Genomic DNA, 22692 nt, shown 5'->3' with positions numbered 1-22692 from the left:
TTCTCTATCTCACTGTCACATCAGCCACGCGGTGCGTTCAGGTACAGCACACAAAACACATCTGCCACATTAGAACCTGATTCATTACATTATTACAGGAATAATTATTATTATATATTATGATTTTTGTTTATAATTTATTTGTTTTGCTATGTGTAATTGCCATTTGTAATGGTGCCAGCAGTATTTATTAGGGATTTTATGTAGGTTTTCGGGCTGTGGAGTGAATTAATGGAATTATAATGTATTCTTATGGGAAAATCCTGTTCACCATACGACCATTTCGACTTACAAACAAGGTCCTGGAACAAACTAACTTCGAATGTAGCAGTACTACTGTACACTTTGTTTATGGCTCCCATTAACACTCTTAAAGTTGCACACCCCTAGCCTCCCCTTTTTTTGGACAACTATAGACGACCAGTTCATTTAAACTCGGAGGACTGACTTTGAATGCTGAGGTTTGACTGCCATTGGCACCGCAATATGTTCAGTTCATTTTGACTGGGAGTTCTATCGCTGCCAACCTCACCCATTTAAAATGGATTAGACGTCTAGTGTTGACAATGGATGCCAATGAGTTTAATGAGTGTAACTGGTCTGCATGGAGATGCGCCGTACGACGCGATCCCTCCGCCTCGTCTAAGTCAGGACTCGCACCCAGGCGCATGGTGCGTCCAGCAGGGCAAGCGAGTGCGCTGACCACTAAGCCAAAATCCCATGCTAGCAGATTTAGCTGCCAGCGCACCCCTCCTAAAGGCATCAGGACGGAGGTTTCCATGCACTGCTCACAAAAAAAGAATGCGTGCACCTGTTACACTCACCCCCTGAAACCTTCACTGCCGAGCCAGGTCACGGCACCAATGTAACCGGTCTGCATTGAGCCGCACCGTACAACATGATCCGACCCCCTCATCCAGGTCAGGACTCCGACTCGCGCGCATGACGCGTCCAGCACGGCAGGGGAGTGCGCGGACCCCTAAGCCCAGGCTAGCAGCTTTAGCTGCCAGCGCACCAGGTTAAAGGCATCGGAAGAGAGGTTTCTATGCACCACTCACAATGGACACGCGTGGACCCGTTACATAAGTACCCAATAAAGTCTTAAATATTGATCAATGACGAGTAGTTTGTTTTTCACAGTTTCATAGAAAAGTGTTTTCTTTTTTGTTACGTTTTTTGTTTTGTGATGAAAGATCCAAACTAGGATGTGGCTGAAGTTGTCAAGGAATGCGCGGGCAGGCAGGTTGTGTGGACCCAAATGCAGTGAAACAATAATGCAAGGCAGGTGGCAGAGAACTCAAAAAAAGGTTTTAATTATAACTAACAAAAGCACAAAGTACAAACAAAAGGACTGGGGATCAAAAAGGCAAGGTTCAAACAAAACTTACTTTACCGGAGGGACTAATACACGAGGGCTTGGACAGGACTTCGACATCTACATTGACAAGACACTGACATTGACAATGACGCAACAAGGACTGAAAAGAAACTGGGAGCTTATATACACACGCAGACAAAGGGTAACGAGACAATGAGGAACAGATGGGTGACACAGGTGGATGCAGATTGGAGGATACACAAGGAGCGGTACACCAGGTGAAATCAATGGCAATTACAAGGACACACTGGGAGGGAACCAACACAAAACTTAACAGAAGTATATTACCTTACTCAAAGTGTATTAATAATGCCATTTCTTTCTGCAGTGCACCCTTTCTTGCAGTTTCATTTTTCATTTTCTAATCTAACTCTACTTTATCATCAGTTCCACAGTTATGTGGATTTAATTTAATCAGTCATTTTATGGTCTCTCCCTAAAAAAACTATAGTGGTACCTCGATATACAATCGCTTGGACACATGATTTTTTCGACATCGGACGTAAAATTTGACTCGCCATTCATTTCTACATCTGACGAAATGCTCAAAATACCAAGATTAATGACAGCATTGCATTTAATTGTTTTCCACAAGACGGACGCACGGCGGAGAAATCAAAATGGATTTCGAGAATGTTAAAGCAGGTGGTGAAAAAAGAAAAAAGAAGGTTAGGCTTGCCATTGAAATGAAGATGGAATGATAGTAAAATATGAGCGTGGGGTGTGCGTCTGAACTGACTGACAATACTCATCCGATCTCCGTTCAACGGTCTTTATAAGTTAAGGTAACAGTTATTATTGTGGTACCATTGTCAAAGAGATCGACAGCTTTAATAGTTTTTTTTCAAAACTTGTGCAACACAATACGCCAACTGCAGTAACAGCAGGACGTTAAAAGAGAAAGTAATATCTCAACTGCACTCTCTCACTCTGCCGTCAGCCCCGCAGTGCGTTCAGGTACACCAGGCAAAATACTTCTGCCACATTAGTTCTCCCACTTGAAAATATTAGAGAGGCCTGTAATTGTCAACATGGGTAAACCTCAACCATGAGAGACAGAATGTGTGAAAAAAAAAAAAAAAAAAAAGAAAATCACATTGTTTGATTTTTAAAGAATTTATTTGCAAATCATGGTGGAAAATAAGTAATTGGTCAATACCAAAAGTCTCAATACTTTTTTATGTACCCTTTGTTGGCAATAACGGAGGCCAAACGTTTTCAACACGGACTTTCAACTCCCTCCTCACCCCGTGGCATCAAAATGATAACAAGAACGGTGAGGAAAAATCCCAGAACAACGCGGGGGGACCTAGTGAATGACCTACAGAGAGCTGGGAACACAGTAACAAAGGCTACTATCAGTAACACAATGCGCCGCCAGGGACTCAAATCCTGCACTGCCAGACGTGTCCCCCTGCTGAATAAAGTACACGTCCAGGCCCGTCTGCTGTTCGCTAGAGAGCATTTGGATGACCCAGAAGAGGACAGGGAGAATGTGTCATGGTCAGATGAAACCAAAATAGAACTTTTTGGTAGAAACACAGGTTCTCGTGTTTGGAGGAGAAAGAATACTGAATTGCACCATACCGACTGTGAAGCATGGGGGTGGAAACATCATGCTTTGGGGCTATTTTTCTGCAAAGAGACCAGGACGACTGATCTGTGTAAAGGAAAGAATTAATGGGGTCATGTATCAAGAGATTTTGAGTGTAAATCTCCTTCAATCAGCAAGGGCATTGAAGATGAGATGTGGCTGGGTCTCAACCCCATAGAAAATCTGTGGAGGGAGTTGAAAGTCCGTGTTGCCCAACGACAGCCCCAAAACATCACTGCTATAGAGGAGATCTGCATGGAGAAATGGGCCAAAATACCAGCAACAGTGTGTGAAAAGCTTGTGAAGAGTTTCAGAAAACGTTTGGCAATATTTCCTTTATTGCCAACACGGCAATAACCTCCGTTATTGCCAACAAAGGGTATAAAACAAAGTATTGAGATGAACTTTCGGTATTGACCAATTACTTATTTTCCACCATGATTTGCAAATAAATTCTTTAAAAATCAAACAATGTGATTCTGTTTTTTTTCACATTCTGTCTCTCATGGTTGAGGTTTACCCATGTTGACAATTCCAGGCCTCTCTAATATTTTCAAGTGGGAGAACTTGCACAATTAGTGGTTGACTAAATACTTATTTGCCCCATTTTGTTCGTATTTGTTTTGCTCTGTGTAATTACTATTCGCCATAGTAACAGCAATATTTATCAAGGATTTAGTGTAGGTTTTTGGGCTGTGGAGCGAATTAATGGGATTATAATGTATTCTTATGAAAAAATCCTGCTTGACATACGACTATTTCGACTTACAAACAAGGTCCTGGAACGAATGAACTTCGTACGTAGAGGTACCACTGTATTTGATTTTTTTTTTTTAAGTGATCACAACATTTTCTTGAGGTATTAAAGAAAAAAACACGCTTTGAAAGAATTATGTGAACATATACAAATTCACCTAGCATCTAAAAATATTGAACAGAATTACAATACTAATAAGCTCCATTTTGACACAACACTGGTGCGTGCCTCAATTTTCCAAGCTTACTATGTCATCCATATACCCATATAATATTCTAAGACATGATGTAAACACATGGATGGATACCGAGCCAGCCATACATAAATGCATGGACGGCTGTGCTATAACACACATGTTGTCTCTACAGTATATTCACACCTGGTTACATCATCTTGCTAGGAGCCACAACCCTACAAAACGGTAATTGTGAAAATCACTCTGTTGCTTCCGTAGTTGAGTCCCACCCCCGCGTAGCTCTTGGTGTCAAAACCAATTTCATTGTGTTCTGTCTGAGAGGGTGATGACCGGCAGGGAATCTCATTACAAGGCATTATTAGGAAGATACTCCGTGTGGTTAAGATTACACAGCAATGTTGCCTTAGAACACATTGGCAATAAGGCTGGAGATGAAGGGCAACATGTACAGTGGAATCAATCACATCCTCTCTTAATAGAAGAACAAACCACTTGACTTTCACACTTGAATTAATAACAAACAATAATTACCGTAAGGTCATCTGTATGTCTAAGCACGTTTATAGGGCTGTATCCATGTACAAGCCTTGGTTTAGTTACACCAGATCTGCCAGGATGAAAAGGCCAAAATCTCTGCTTTATTCTGAGAAGCATATCCAAAATGTTTGACCTAAGACCTACTTTTTTGAAGGCAATGTTACCACACTGAAATGAATATGAAGTTCTGAATTTGAAGAAAGTCATTAACTCCTTCACTGCCAGCCCATGTACAGTCATGTGAAAAAATTAGGACACCCCATTTAATATTCAGTTCTGTATTAAAAAATGTTTACATATCAATGTCTGATATTCTTTTTCTTTATCTCTGGAAAAGAAAGTGATTTAATTGCAGGTAAACAACAAAAATAACATTGTTTTACTCATTAAACCAAATATGTCGACAAAAATGCATATTCTAACTGAGGAAAAAGTTAGGACACCCTACCATCTAATAGTTGGTGTTACCCCCTTTGGCTGAAATAACTTCAGTGAGACGCTTTTTGTAGCCATCTACCAGTCTTGACATCTGTCTGAAGAAAGTTTGCCCCACTCCTCAACGCAGAATACTTTCAGCTGTGAGTTGTTTGTGAGGTTTCTTGCATGCACAGCTCATTTCAAGTCACCCCACATTATCTCAATGGGATTAAGATCTGGGCTTTGACTCAGCCATTGCAGGACTCTCCATTTCTTCTTGATTTTTTTCACACATGATCTCACATGTTCCTCAAGCACCCTCTGATACACGATAGAATTCATGGTGGATTCTATGATGGTGAGCTGGCCAGGTCCTACTGCAGCAAAGCATCCCCAAACCATGACATATCCACCTCCATGCTTCACAGTTGGTACAAGGTTCTTTTCCTGGAATGCTGTATTGGGTTTACGCCGAACATGTCCTCTGTTCTGGTGTCAGAATAATTCAATTTTAGATTCATCTGTCCAAAGAACATTATTCCAGAAGTCCTGGTCTTTGTCTACATTCACTCTGGCAAACTTCAGTCTGGCCTTGATGTTCTTCTTGGAGAACAAAGGTTTCCTCCTTGCACACCTCCCATGAAGGTTAAACTTCTTTTTTAAAAGTCTTTTTCTGATTGTAGAGGTATGCACTTTCATATCAACAGTAGCAAGAGCTTGCTGTAGGTCCCGTGATGACATTTTCGGGGTTTTGGAGACTTCCTTTAGCATCTTGCGGTCTTCTCTCATGGTGAACTTGCTTGGACGGCCAGACCTGGGCATGTTGGCAGTTGTTTTGAATGTCCTCCACTTGTAGACTATTTTCCAGACAGTGAAATGGCTGATTTCATATTGTTTTGAGACCTTTTGAAATCCCTTACCAGACTCATAAGCATCTACAGTCTTTTTTTCTGAAGGCCTCAGACAGCTTCTTTGATCTCACCATGGTGTTTTCATTCACTTCAGCAGTCAGTCACTGTTGAAAGAATTCTGCATTGAGGAGTGGGCCAAACTTTCTTTCTTCACCATGGTGTTTTCTTTCACTTCAACAGTCAGGGGCACAACAAACTAAATGTGAGATTTAAATAAGGCAAGCCTCCTTCAAAACACTGGATAATGATGTTCTAATCATGTGCACATGATGCAATACCCATGTATGTGATTTTAGCCATTTTAAATGGGATTGAATGTGGGGATGTCCTAATTTATTCCTCAGCAGAAATTGCATTTATTTAAAATGACCCGAAAAAAAATATGAAAAATCTTTTTTTCAGTTGTAATTGTTTAGTTCTATTACTTGAATCTCTCAAGATTGTTAAAATTCATATTAAATATCCGTATGACAAATATGTTAGAAAACACACAGGCTTCCATAGGGTGTCCTATTTTTTTCACATGACTGTATATGAAGTCTTTCACAGAGTATAGTTACATTTCTCGTTGATGCGACCAACAATCCATCCGGATCAAGCTTTTCAGACATATATGAAATGTATCGTTATTAAAGCTGACTCGACTTTTTTTACATGCAGCGTGCAACTTGCGCAGGATTTCATACCTTTTCACTTCTTTAGATTCCAACAAAAACAATAAGTGAATTTACTCTACTGATCTAGCCCATAGATTTGTAAGAGACCACACTGAACAAACATGTCATCAATCACGTTTATTGAAAAGATTATAATACTATGGAAATATGTTATGAAAGTTATTCTGCAGTTGTTCAGCCACAGGGTCCTGCGCAGCCCCATTCAAACGTTACGTCTCTTCCTAAACCCTAAAATTGGCAAACTGTTGTCAGATCTAGTTTGTTAATAAAGCCCTTTTCAGACTTATAACCCGCTAAATTCCCGTGTAAGGTGACACAGGATTTACCCATGTCATGGGTTTCAGACATGGAGAGATGTACCCGGAATGACCCAGGTTGGGCACTTTCAGACTTGTCCCGTGTTGGCGACTCGGCGCTCTCTGTGCAGAGATGGCAGGGGACGGGATTTCATAGCCCGGACATTACGCCATTTTTGGTTGGCATTGGCAACAATAGAAACCACACATTTCTAAAGTTGGACGATGGACTGTCTCTTCCTAGGCTCTAAGATCCCGTAACAATTTAATGTCGTTATGTTTCCAATGTCGTTATGTTTTCAGTTTAAATTTGTTTTCTCTCCAGTTTGCCATGTTGGTAATTGCGATGTTTGTTTACCGTTTTTCGTCTTACTGCGAAGCTGGGATAAAAGAAAAATTAGACTAAGGGGAAATTACGATCGGACCGCCATGATATTTAGGTCATCAGCCTTTGTGCTGTGAACAGGAAATGAAACGGCTGCTTTCACACATGCCGCGTCCCTGGTAAGTCCCGGACATTATACTATGATGCGACCCGGTTAATGTCCATGTCAGTTGACCTGCGAAATTACTTTAAGACACAAGGGCTACCTATTTGAATCCCGGGATTTAACCGGAGTTCAGCGTATGTCTGAAAGGAGCTTAAGTTATTCGCTTGTTATTTTGTCGTAACATGAAGAAAAATGAGGAAATGTAGTGTAGTCACGTTATAACTATATCATCAGCCTGTGCACTGTGATCCGGAACATAACCTGCTGTATTCAGATAGAACGCTAGCCGGAAAAATTCTGGACATATAACTAGGTCTTGAAGCGGTAAATTTTCAGGTAATGTCCGAGTCAAACATCTCGGGTAATTGTTTTCAGACAAGGGCACGAATCCGATAAATACCCGAACTTTAACGAACAACGTGGTAATGTTGGTAGTAAAATGTTTAAAAAAAAAAAAAAAAAAAAAAGAAAATATCATGTTGACAGTGATAGACAACTAATCAATTTTAACTGGCGTTCATTTAAAACCAGCCCTCCCAGTTAAAATGATTTAGACGTCTATCGCCGTCTGTGGCAGTCCCTGAGTTAAAAATGTCGGGGAAAAAAAGTTATTCTTTCATTATTCGGGCATTTAGCAAATAGAACAAAAATGCTAATCCTAAACCGATCTAGAACAGGAAAAGTTGAATCGGATATCAGGTGAGGAAGAAAGTGTTTGCGTCTTTTTACACCTTTGGTTTGTATTCATTTACTGTGCTGTATATAAATGTTCATTCCAACTTGATATCCACTGATGTAACAGTACAGCCCATCCTCTATTTCCCAATCACTTTTCCATCTCTGCCTTCTCCTCCTCCTCCTTTCATGTTGCTTCAGGCACTTATGTCATTTCTCATCATACCCAGCTCAAACAACAAACATGACGACATATCAGCAAGGTCGATCCTACGTGTTTTACTGACTGACAACATTATATAATCTTTACATTGTTTGTATTCGTATGAGCACTTGTTCTCAAAAGTTTCAGGACTAGTTTTTTGAATGTGAATTCTCCCTACACATTTTCAAATTTAGCGCAATTATTATCTCACTGTGAAGTGTTTAACCTTGTATAACAAACATTAGACTGTAAATGGCCACTATGTAATATTTTTAACTTTGTACCACAGCACATTGATCTGTTCATTCATGAACAGACATGGACTCATGGGAAAGCCACAGCTGCAGACAATCAATGATGGTCAATTTACAAGCCAACCATAGCCATTGTCCATCCTACCGTTGAAGCAAGAGTCGCTTTTCTTGTCAGTGCACCAAATTATTCATCTGTATCATGTACGGCATGACTACATCACAAAAATTCATTTGTTTCAGCACTGATGTAGCTGCAAAACAATTATATTTTTTTAATGGTCTCTATACAGCAGATTGCGAGTGAGTCTGGAATGTATCAGTAATTATAGCGTTCAATCCACGCTTCCTATGCATCCGTCTTTCCTGCTCCCACAATCACGGTTGCATGAAACATTAAAGTCAAACACAGACCATCTATATTTCATATAGCATTTTGCAAACATCAAATGAATAAATTATACCGTGAAAGTGGGCATAACCTCTGCATCAGCATATCACGGTGCTCTGGCCTATTTTTTTTTGCTTTTCTCAATGGCCGGCGTGGCTTAGTGGGAGCGGTGTCAGTACATGGAAGTGTATTCTTACTCTGTGTAAACCATTGTGCACCCAGTGTGAGCAGGGTTAGGTGTGTACCCTTGAAGGATTAATGAAAGCTCGGCTCTGCCCCTGGCGTGAAAAAGAGCAACACTGTTATATTCACCAGCTCGCCATCACCTCTGTCCCCAACCATTATTACCGCCAAAAAGACTCTCTTATATAATATGTTCAACCACATTAATGGAAAAATAACCCTCCTCTCCGACAAAGAACAGACATATAATTACCAACGTGAATGGCGCTGCTGCTCCCTATTTTTTCTCCCAATGAGAGATTATGAGAGTACCGCGGCAGGACAGAAAAAGTGGATAAGAATTGAGAAAATTGATAAGCATTTAGTGAATGAGGATATTTGAACCATATGAAGGGAGTGGGGTTAATAAGAACACATAAGCAACAGTAATGGAGTATGGCTCACAGTTAATTCCACAGAGGAAAAATGCCATTTAGTCAATTAGTGCTTTCACACAAATACAATACCACGGGCATTTAGAACGTCTGAATATCATTCGTTTTATTCAGAATGAAACTAAATGATCTGTGGAGACTGAGAGTGAACAATAACAATTTGGATCACTCCATGTACAATTTTAGGAATGTTTGTTAATGAACTCTTTCCCTATTTTAATTGCTACTTGACAAACATGTGCCAGTGTGTGCTGTCAGCCATCTGTAACAAACTATACACAGCAATATCCTCTATTAGAGCAGCTCCTTGTGTGATCACGTGACCAGATTCAGTTAATCAAAACATTTATTGAATTATTATTTTTTGTTTGATTGCTTTTGTTCGGTTTTGCCACCGTTTTTTTTTTTTTTTTAGTTCGAAATGCATACAGTATATACTAGGGGTGTAACGGTACACAAAAATCTCGGTTCGGTACATACCTCGGTTTTGAGGTCACGGTTCGGTTCATTTTCGGTACAGTAAGAAAACAAAATGCAAAATAATGTGCTAGTTGTTTATTACACACCTTTGTGCTTTCAACAATAGGAACATTAGCCTATACAAAGCTAGACTTCTGCTCAAAAAGTAGCAGGTATTTAAAGATAATCCAACAACAATTTGCCTTTCAGACACCGCGTATTGGTCAGCTTTCTTTCTGAAAGAAAGAAGAAAAAAGAAGTCCTGTGCCAAAGAGAAAAGCAATCCCAATGACAAAGATTTTAACATGTATTTTACAAATGAAATGCCTCAATGAATCTTTTTTTTTTTTTTCTTATGAACGGTTTTCGAAAGCTTTATTGGTGGATTTTCTCAAGTTAAAGCGCCACACAGAAATTAATACATTTAATTGTGTAAGCAGGATCTGTGTATAATTCTTATTATTTAATTACAGGTGTTTTAGCTCATTTCAATTTATTTAATTAAATGGGCTATTATTTATTTTATTATGTGTTTATATTTGACAAATGTGATGTAGTATTCATTTATATTGTATATTTTATGTTGTATAACTTTAGTTCCTATGTGAATATTAGTTCTTACTTGTTTTGTTGTGGTAGGAGGGTTTTGTATTGAACACGGGGCCGTGTTGGTTATTATTATAGCAGAAAAGACAGCAGTAAATCAACAAAGACAAGTCAAATGTGCCCCGATCTACCACTCAAGAGATCTGATGGACTCAAAAAGTGGGTTACAATGGCATATTAGTTTGAAAATCGACCGGATCCACCGTATTTTAGTTTACACGAATGACTTCCGGTCTGCCCGATCCTAGCTATCGGTAGTAGTATTGACGTACGAGGGTCGCGTCTCGCGTCAAATAATAAACTCTGCCGTTCTTTTCGCGTGCGTCGTGTTGAGCCGCTTCTAGAATGTGTCTAACACACGGCCGCACTGCGACTGGTGTGCATTGACTATTGACTTTAACGCCTGCGTTTCACTGTGTTCTCGCAGCGGCCACGTTGTCGCGCTGTTGACGTTTCTGGGTTATACTGTCCTACCATGTTGGTCCTCATTATAGTAGAGAAGACGGAGTAAATATAATCTACACAAAGAAACTGTAACCCGATCGGCTCACAGCCTCGAAAAATAAGCGTTACATTACGTCAGAAACTCGTTCGGTACGCCACCGTTCCGAACCGAGCACCACATACCGAAAAGGTTCAATACAAATGCATGTACTTTTACACCCTTAGTATATACACATATATTGAAATACAATTCTTACTTAAAAAAAAAGTGAGTTGTAAATATTTCATGGATGTTGGTTCCATAAGAGCCATAACATACTATTTGCAAATGTGAAAAGAAAATGAACATTTGCCATTTTATGTGTCTTCAAAACAAATGAAAGTATTTTGAAGTTCAGACCTTGACCCTGAGAATAATTCTGAACTTTAATTAAAAATTCCTGGCCTACACTACTGTATCTACCAACAGAGGTCAGGCACTTGTAATTCCTTATAAACATACTTTACTTACTTTGGGAAATAAGAAAATCAGTTCTTTCTTCCGTATGTCAACGTTAAATCCGTCCCTAACATGCCTCATTTGGGTAGACTCGCTCATACTAGGGGTGAATGGAGATCCCTCCTGTAGAGGTGCAAATCATTCTTTTCCGAATCACAACAGGAGCTATCGTATTGCAAAATGTAGCGGCGTGTAATCTGTTGTAGGGGCTTTAATGTACTAGACATCTAGCACCGTCAATGGCACTGAAAAATGAGCATTCATGGCCAGCCTGTCATGTGGGGGGGCTCATGGAGGACCCAAACGCAGGAAACAAAAGGCGGCAAAAATGCAAAGGCAGGGTGGAGGAAAACTCAAAAATAGATATATGTACACTGTATATGAAAGCTACATACTTGGATGTGAAATCATTGCTATCATGGCTTTGTCAGGCTGCTGCTTACCATTGTGAATAACAAAAAAACAAAAAACAACCCCCCCACCATTTTTAAACAAAAGTCCAAAATTACTTAAACAGGAACGAGGGCTTGGATGGAGAAATAGACACTGGGATAGACAATGACCGAACAAGAACAGACAGCAAATGGGGAACTTAAATACAGACATGGGGAAAGGAGACAATGAGACACAGTTGGTTGATACAAGAGGCAAGTGATTGGTCAAGACACATGGAGCAGGCCACAACAGGTGAAATCAATGGGTAATCACATGGACAAGAAACAAAATTCTGCCAAAACTCAACTCAAGGCATGACACAGCCCTCCAAGTTTAAATTAATTGAATGTTCATCGTTGTGAATTATTATTATTACTATTACTGCTAAAATTGCATTAATGTATAAAAGTATTTGTCATTATTCGAAAATACAATAATGATTAATGATTTCAAAATATATATATAATACAGGTAGTAGCAGGGTTACGACGTACCCGACTTCCGTGATTTCAACTTTACAACAGCGAAGTCGCATCTGCCATTTTGTCTCTAGTTATTTTATTTTTATTTTTATTTTTTTATTTTTTTGAGTCGCGTAGCATTGTCTCATCCGCCATTTTGTCGCCAGTCAGGATGTTATTTTTTACTTTATTAATATGGCGTATAATGCATGTTTTTGGATAGTTATTTTGATATATAGAGGGTATTTAGGGGTACTTAGTGTTACGGTCCGCGAATGCGGAAAACAAGATAGGACTCAAGGTCAGACAACCGAGGGGAAGTGTTCAAGAATTTATTAAACACAAACAGAACAAATCACGCGATCGCAGAGAAATGGTAACAACAAAAAGGGTCCATGACAATAGTTCGACAGGGATCAATAATGCGAAACTAAGTGGTGGGCCGAGGGCCCAAAAAGACAACAAAAATAAACTCAATACCTGCACAAGGTAAAGGATCACAAAACAAAGGTGGCTGACTAATAGGTTGGCAAATACAAAGCGACTCGAAATTTTTATGTGTCAAATGGCGACCAGCAAGCTAATATCTTGGCACCATTGTCTTGGATCGCCGGTGTTTATATACTAATATTAATCAGCTGGAGTTAGCTGCAGGTGCGATTTTTGGAACGCCCCCACAGATTGCTCTGTAACAAAACAAAATCTAACCAGTAGCAGAATGCAACACATAGAGGGTTAATTCCGATTTACACGGAAATTCAGGTTACGTCGACAGCGTAGGAATGGAAGAAGTTCGAAATCCGGGCACTACCTGTATAAAAAAAAGGAAAAAAACTTACAGAAAATAGTCACATGATATGTAAAGGGTTAAAGGTCTTATGTGCCAACTTTTGAATGGCTGTCCACTGTAGTGACAACTGTCCCTGAAAGGGTTAACCGTGGCTCCATATCAGTCCTTGACTTGGTCCGAATTCTGACATCGGTCTGCCATGAATAGATGGGGGCTGTAGGTTAAAGTCAGCAAGGGAGATCACACATACAGTATGTGCTGTCAATTGGTCACTTGGAGACCGCCATCCTCTGGACTGCTCTCATGAGATTGTATAGGTGTATCATTAAGGACAGATGTTATTCCAAGAAATTATACAGTTTTTCATTTCTACAGAAAATTTTATTGTCAAGTCCAGATTTGGAAACAACCTGTATATTACAAAGAAATATATATGGCGGAAAACACAGACAAGAATGAAAAAGCAGTTTCTGCTCTTGCAACCCTCTATAAAATAAACTGCTGTATTTTAAGCCAAAAGAACTTTTGTGTTTGACAAAACAATATATCTATATGCTGCCATAGCAGATTCATGGCCCATTAAGCCCCTGAACTATTTTTAATTTGTCCCTTTTACCCTGGAAACCCCCGTTTACAGACATCGCGCAACCGCTTTTGTTTCAACCCAGCCATAAAAAGAAGGTAAATAATTATATTTATTATTCAAAATGTCTGTCATTTTTAGCTTAGAATCGTTATTCGATGTCCAATATTTAATTAAAAAAAAAAAAAAAAAAAAAAACGACTTTAAAAAATTATTCACTCGCATATTTTAAACTTTTAAACAAATTACATCAGAATGAAAAAATTGGTGTCTGTAAAAAATTAACGGATATCTGCTTCATAACTATCGCTTAATTGTATTTTTTTGTTACTTTCGCATTTTCCCTGATATGTTAGATGATAAATAATCGATCCAAACAAAGAAAGATTAAAAAAATATTTAAAAAGGTAAAAATATGAAAAATAACATCTCGACCACTCCTTGATGTCTGCGATTTCTGCATCGCGACCCTTGTTATATTACACTGTTTCACCCATAAAATTCCCAAAAAATCCAGCTGTGGCCATTCACAGCTGTGTCTTGACACTCAGTGATACATGCTACGTGGAGTTTTTGGATCGAAACAAGGTAAGTACGCGATAATAATTCGTTAAAGTCATGGCGTCTGTAATTCTGCTCTCGCGTGCTCTCACCTCCAGATAGGGTTTTGCGGTTTAAAAAACGTTTTTTAAAATTTTTTATTATTTTTTTTAAATGCCCTCTCTTCCCCCAGAAAATTGAGATTTTAAGCTTTCCAATGATGTATCACACATGCATATCGGACAATTTTGAAAGTTGGCCAAATTGGGGGTCTCAGAGCGGAACTTCAAGTCACCTGAGTGTTTTTTGATATATATATATATATATATATATATATGTTAGGGCTGTCAAAATTAACGCATTAACGGGCGGTAATTAATTTTTTAAATTAATCACGATAAAATATTTAACGAATTTAACGCATGCGTGGAACGACCCACTCAAGCATTATCGCGAACAGACTACAATGGCGCCGTTTGAAGTATATTGAGAGCTAAGGGCAGAGACAAGCAAGTGGACCCAGGTGTTACCGTCACCCGCCAAGGGGGCCGCTGTTATTTTCAATGTGACCGGCATTGTCAGATTAGCAATGAGGAAGAAAGTGGTCAAGCGAGAGAGTAGAGAAAGTGCGCAATTAGCGCAGGTCCGAGTGCTGCGTTCCCCACATGCTTTTGTTTTGTTAATAAAAGTATTCATAAAAAGCCATCTTGTACTCAACGCAGAGAAGATATATCCTTTGCAGCAACCACTGTGACTCATGGTTGCTCAAATTCCCATCATGCATTTGGGCAGTTAAGAACATTTAATTCGCTACAGTATCATTTAGTGAAAGCACAACAAAAATTATATTCCTATCTCTCAAAAATAAAATAATGTTCACAAAAAGAAAAGTGCTCAATGCAGAGATCTGGCATTCCCAATCAAAATAGCTATGCAAAATAATACGCTATTCAAACATTACGTTTAGCTAAAAAAATACACTAGATGGCAATATTTAGTCACAATATACAAACTATCAAAATTACTATAACTTGTACTCACATTTATCTTTTATGAATTAAAAGTCTTTCTATCCGTGGATCCCTTTCACAGAAAGAATGTTAATGTTAATGCCGTCTTGTGGATTTATTGTTATAATAAACAAACACAGTACTTGTGTACAGTATGTTGAATGTATATATCCGTCTTAGCTTTCCATTCCAACAATAATTTACAGAAAAATATGGCATATTTTAGAGATGGTTTGAATTGCGATTAATTACGATTAATTAATTTTTAAGCTGTAGTTAACTCGATTAAATATTTTAATCGTTTGACAGCCCTAATATATATACTGTGTATATATATACTGTCTGTCTGTATATATATATATACATACACACATATGTATATGTATATATGTATATATATGTATATATACTGTCTGTATATATGTATATATATATATAAGTAAAATAAATGAAAAAATCTACACATTGAGATGTTATTAGTTGAGTCACATGAGTATTGAGAGAACAAGAAGCTTCTGGTCACTGATGATTGAAATTATCTCCATGGCAAATAGCCGAAATGGAATCCCCTCTCTCCTTCATAAAAAAGGCAAAAGATGCAGAACATTTTGAGGACGCACATTAAATGCTTGTCTGATAGTCTGTGACATTTTCTGTCAGAGTGCTTTATTGAGTGAGTATGCGTGAGTAAACATGCCATTGGCAAAGGCACAGTCATTCAAACATATTGCTCACATCCCGGAGAAGATGGACTGACAACAATTTGACTCACAGTGGGGGGCAGGTGTGTTTCGGTGTATACGTTAGTGTGTGTGCATGTAGTACTGTATGTGCAGGCATTTACATAACATCCATCCTCCCCCCCCAAGCCTGTCCGCTTGTGTTTATTCATTGCTATGCATCCAAATGCTTATTATGCTGAACAGCAGTGTGCATGGCTGCATTATGACTCACTTGTGTGTTACAAATCCCCCTCCTGAACACATCTAACCTTCATGGTTCAACTTCTGGGTGAGTTCATGTGTTAGTCAACACATGGACGTGGGTTACTGACCCCCACTGTAGAAGTGGGTGGAGGGGTGGTAGGTGATCGTAACGGGGCCTATACAGTATATGCCCGCTCTCACAACGTTTTGCTGTCCTCTCCAATGCGTTCAGCCCCTATACCAGGAGAGCAATCGAAAAAGAATGTGAATATTTCGTGTAGTATGGGAAGCTGTCAGCCGATATTAAGAATAGAGACAGAGAAATCATCTCATTTGGGATCCTGCTCTGTGTGTTACATTAACATCACTATTGCATTTAATTACCATCAACAAAATATTTTTTACTTCCCTCTTTTGGGGTCTTTGTCCTCCCATTTCTTCATAAGTTATTTGGATGAAGAAACATTGGTAATTAAAAATTAAAACATCATTTCCTGAATAATTTATCAGCGAGTGGCATATGTTAAATACGTGTTGAAAGCATGCATTAGATTTGTTTTGTATACAAATCAGATGCAGGCTGTCACCCTTTGGGGGAGATTGCAGCCTGCGAGAATTGGCATATACTGATTCTTGGATTATTTAGATTGCATAGATACTCTTCTTTTGTTGCATCTGTTTATACCATTCAAGCTTTTAAGTCAGTTGAAATACTCCAAGGTTAACCGCAGTGAGATGCGTATGTAAGAAAAAAACATGTTGTTGTAAATTGTGTATGAAATTTTGAAATATTTAATAGCGTGTAACAACTCTTACTAGTTTTTAATCCCAGTTGTAATTTGGGTTACTTCTCGGGTTTTCGGATGTGTTGTTTTTGCTTTATCTTTACTCACTGAACTTATTTCACCTTAATTTAGGGGAAGATGAATGGGGGGACAATATAATAATTATCATTATAATAATAATAATACATGTGCTTGAATTAGTTTGTGATTAATTGGTTCCAGCACTAGTTCCACTGTATGCAGTACATCTTGCATGAAGTGTATTAGTGCCATATGAAATGCAGCATGTGGAGTATGTACAGTGCACAGCTGAGGCTTTGTCACTTGAATCACAAATGTTGCCAATGTGATATTTGGCAATCTGAACTCCTGCCAACATTTTGTACCATCTGTGCCTACTTTAGCAGGCCTGACGGATGGCAAACGGCAGAGACCTTATCAAGATGTCTATCATGAGCAACAAAGTGTTGAATTTTGAGTGAATAGGACGGAAAGTGAAAGAAATGATAATGGCTGTGAGGTTTGAAAGTGTGTGTGTTGGGATGGGGGGGCCTCCTCGCACTAACGCAGATCATGATCATCGTGTTGGCAGGATCTGAAAGATTACACACATCAATAGTTGATGAATCTCCACAGAGTTGTGCTCAATTCCCTCTTCTATAAATTACTAAATAAGGGCATTTACATCACAGCGCCACTGCAAACTTTTTCCTTTTCCCCACTCTTTCTTTTCATCTTTTCTCATTTTAACTTGGACGCAGCCCATTTGACCCTCGTGAACTCGCGAGCGATGCGAGACGAACAGAGGGAAAATTGCCGAAAACATCTTCAGCGCTCTTTTAATTTGTCAGAAAAGATAGAAGTGAGCGAGAGCGACTGAACGGAAAAGAAGACATGGTAGACGCAAACACCTAAAAGACTGACATCATTAATTGATGTGGCCCGCCGATACACATAAATTATGCAACTTTTATATTCAAGAAAATTACAAACACAACCCATTGGGAGAGAATGGAAAGGAGTCATTATCTGTAGACTTGAACCTTTGTACAATGCACCAAATTTTGAATAATTAATCCACATAAACAAATAACACATTAATAAGGAACACTGTACAAGCCACCCAAGCCACAGGACTTGCACAAACTTCCTCTCTAACTTTCTTTGTGCACTGAGAGGATGTTAAAGTGCTGATGATAATAATAATATTAAATGTCATAATACTAAAATTAATTCAATTGACTGGACAGCAAACTGGGGATGCTTTATTAACCACACTGATTGAAGAAATACTACATTTAAAGGGATCCTCTATTTTTAAGACAAGTAATTCTTAAAAGATAAATGTTAGTATGAGTTATAATAATTTGATATTAAAACACCTCTTAATGTTTTTGTTTTAATAAAGTTTGTAAAATTATTTTAAGTGATAGGTCGCCATTCTTGTTACATCGCAGTGCGTGACGTGACCGGTCCCGTTGCCGAAATTCCAGCGTGTCACTCATTAGCTTTCCTGAATGTCGTCAGTTCTACCCTTCCTATTTGAACCAGATCTGAAAAGTGAAGAGCAGGACAGCACTGTCGGTCATTCACAAGACGAGCTTCAGGGAAAAATGTGTGCAGCAAATAAGACAAAAGTTGGGCAAAACTGGTGATGCGAGAGAGTGCTGTTGGGAACTCCGGTTGGGAGCGAGAATGTATGCTGTTGGGAACTCCAGTTTTATTAGCAGATATTCAAGGTAAGTATATTGTGTTTTCAAACTTATCCCAATATAATTATGTAGATTGTTAGCATCCAGAGCTGTCGTGTGCTTTACATACAGTACAGGCCAAAGAGCACACCTTGTGTAATCCATGTCTTGTACATTGTAACGTGTGGTAGCTAGGATACGTGTATAAAAGTACCAAAAAGGGGAGAAGCTTCCACTTATGCACATTTATTCACAAAAAATAATATTTCCACCTTGACCACTCTTCACTCGGGAGCTCAGCAGTACGCAAACACGCGTTCCCTGACGAACTCCAACATTGTTGTAAGGTCCACATCAGAGTCACTGTCGTCACTGTAGCGTGCCATAGTGCTTTAATTATTTAGTATGATTTGGGGAAAACTCCCACGAAGAATAGTCAACAAAAAATATAGCAATAGTAATCCAAATCCGCGTTTTTTACTCACTCGAAGATCCAGGAATTAGACCGATCCCATGGCAATGTCACAGCCGTGATCAGGCCGTCAATTCCAAAAAATAGACTGATCTGAAAAACTGCTGTGGGACCGACGAATCAAAAAAAGGGACAGATCCGAAACCAATATTGCAGACGCGGTGGGACCGTCGGATCCAGAAAATAGACGAATCCCTTACTTGACTGAGTATCCAGGAAAAATGTTCGGGCGCCAGTTGTAACGCGTGGTGGGTAGGATACTGCATACAGGGACCAAAAAGGGGGAGAAGCTTCCACTTATGCACATTTATTCACTAAAAATAATAATTCCAACTTGACCACTCACTTCACTCCCCTTGTTCCCATTTGACTGGAAATTGCATCCAAAAGCAGCACATCATGGCATTTTACTTCGCGAGTTTAGGCAGCAATAAGCAATTAATGAACACACTACACATTTGGAAAGATCCCAACTACATCATCTCTGCGAGCCCGGAACCATGGCGCCAACTAACGGTCAAAATATGGACTAAATACAGTATTATTTAGACTAAATATTATTTAGTCCATATTTTGGACCATACTTTAGTCCACATTTTATGTGTTTCTAATAACATATTTTAGTACAAGAGAACAATTGTGGTTTATTAGAGCCTACATGTATTTAAGTTAGAGGATCACTTTAAACGTTATTTTTTCGAGCTAATAACTAATCGAGATTCACAGGTGAAAAAAAATTCAATTTAATCATCCTAGTGTACGTATTTGAAGGATGATCAAAATCCTGCTGCAAATGCTTTCTGAGTATGTTCACACATGCACACCAGCATCATAGACCCATGAGAGCGGGACAGTGAATATGTCAGACAAGGTTAGAGTGACCGTAGCTGAAGTGAGTGGAGGACAGGAGGACGCCCTGCAGTGACCACACAGCTTTGCCCTTCTGGGGCTCTGACTGGAAATGAGCAACAACTGCAGCACACATACACACACTTTTGTATAGGCTATAGTCACCTTCAACTCTGCATGAGTTTGACATGGCAAATTACAATAAAAAAAGAGTGGAAACGCGAATTTACTTGCTGTACATTGGTGCTGGCAGTGTTTTTTTGTGCCCGTGTTGCTTTTGTCAACGATGACTACAATGAAAATAGATTAGAGAGTCGACTCTCTAATGAAGGTGGAAGTGTTCACCGAAACATGTCAGGTAATTAAAACAACCTTTATAATTGTCTGTGATAAAAGAAAAAAAAATCAACTAATCTACAAGTGTAGACATAATGAACTCAATACAACTACAACGAAAATATTTCGTCGACGAACAATTATTTCGTGACGATAACGAGCTAAAAATGTGTCTTTGAAGGCTAAAACATAATGACACGAATGTCAATTTTTTTCTGACGAGACGAGAACAAGACGAAAATGCGCCAGTTTCCGTCACATGTTCACAATGTGTGACATTTTATGTGTAGTTAGCCTGCATTGTAGCAATGACTGGTTGAGTCACTAATGTTACGTGCTGCCACCCCCCCACCTCACCCACTAGTGTCCTCGCTAGTCTACCAATTGCTTGATTTGAGACACGGTAAGATTTGTCTTCTTATCTTGGTAAGAGACAATATGCAATGTTGTTTTAGCCTTAAAAGGTCTGTGCTGAGTGACCATCACATATAAAATGTAACTCGTAGCATTAGCATAGCATTCACATAGGCGTTAGCATTAGGCTATCATTAAAGGCGAGATTCCTCTTAAAGTCTCCGACTTTTTTTAAATACCACTCTTGGCGTCCAGGGGGTATCATTAATTGAAAATAATGTACTGTTTTCCTGTTGAGTGTGTATTATCGCGTAATAGATTTGTAGATGCTTGTAGATGCTACAGTATGTGCTTGTCCGTCAATATTCATGCAAAATAGTTAGAAACCTTTTTTAAATGTATTTTTGGAGTGAAACTTTCGATTTTTACAGACAAAAATATTAAGTAAACGTTGACTAAAGCTAGAAGAAATTGGTGAGTTTTTGTCAACAAAAATTAGACGAAGACAAACACATTTTGAAATGACTAAGATATGACTAAAACTAATAAGTCGTATCGTCCAAAAGAATAAGACTGACATTAAAAGAGCTGCCAAAAATAACACTGATTCGTGCAAACTAATGTCTGTCTTTTTGCTTGAGTAAAATTACCCCAAGGTGCACTGTGGTTTTCATCCAACGGTAGCTGACCGACAACTCTGAACTATTTGTATGTAGAAAATGCTAATGTCCGCTATTATTTAGTCAAATACTATTTAAAGTTTTATCCTTACATACTCCAGTTAAAGGAACACGGTAAAGGTAACTTTTCAACCTTTACAAAATATTTTCATAACATTTGTGATGATATGTCGACTGAAAACTATTTGAATGACATCTCTTTGATATCTTGAGGGGATCTATATTGCTTTCACTGGCACTGATTAACTTTGAGGTGGGTAGCACAAACCCTGCCACACAGTAAAAAAAAAAGTAATGTGCTGACTGTTTTACGGCATACGTCACTTCCCCCTTTCCCCATTCATTATAAAGACTGAAGTCGATGCGAAGGCTTTCGAGCGAATTCTGCAAAGATGGCAGCAGTGTTGTTTTCGTCAACTACGACGATAACGAAAATATTTCGTCAACGAACAATTTTTTTCATGACGGTGACGTCACTATGACAAGGTAAAAATGTGTCTTGGGAGAATAAAACATGATGAGATGGATGCCAATCGTCATCTGACGAGATGAGAACGAGATGAAAATTTGCCTCAGTTTCTGTCATAGGTTCACAATGTATGACAATTTCTTGTCTTTTGTGTGGTAAGCACGCATTTTAGCAGTGTTCGGTCGTTTCATTCATGTGACGTAATGCGCGCCCTGCCCCGCCCCACACACCGGTGAGTAAGCGTCTGCCCATACTAGGCTCCTTTTGTAAAATGTGTCAGGTGCTGCTTGCTAAGTTTTGCTGTCTTATCTTGGCTAGATCTGCCATGTTGCGTTAGCCTTTAAAGGTCTGTGATAAATGATCATCACACACTACACTAACTTATAGCGTTAGCATAACGTTTGTGTTAGCATAGCGTTTGGGTTAGCATTAGCATTTAGCGCTGAGTGTCTTCTTAAACTCCTGTAAAGCATTTTAGATACAGTTCGTGGTGTCCAGGTGGGTTTAATCAATTGCAAATAATGTGCTGTTTTCTTATTGAGTGTGTATTATCCTCATAAAAATGGTGATGTCCTTGTAGACTGCAATTATGTGCCTGTCTGTCAATGTCAAACCTTTTATTTATTCACTGATTTATTCATGGACTAAAACTTTTGAAGTTTATAGCTGAAAATATTTTGAGGATTGTAGACTAAAATTAGATGAAGATGAACGCATTTTGAAATGACTAAAATATGACTAAGACTAATAAGTGTTTTCGTCCAAAAGACTAAGACGAAAATGAAAAGGGGTGCAAAAACATAACACTGGATGGCAGAGCAACAAAAGAGACAAAAAGTTTTATTTGAAGAGGGGAAAACAAGGGAGGCTACTAGGATATACAAAATAAACATTGGCCCGGTTTTCACTC

The sequence above is a fragment of the Corythoichthys intestinalis genome, chromosome 3, assembly GCF_030265065.1.
Source record: "Corythoichthys intestinalis isolate RoL2023-P3 chromosome 3, ASM3026506v1, whole genome shotgun sequence".
Taxonomy (NCBI): domain Eukaryota; kingdom Metazoa; phylum Chordata; class Actinopteri; order Syngnathiformes; family Syngnathidae; genus Corythoichthys; species Corythoichthys intestinalis.
Note: the sequence above shows the minus strand (reverse complement) of the source record.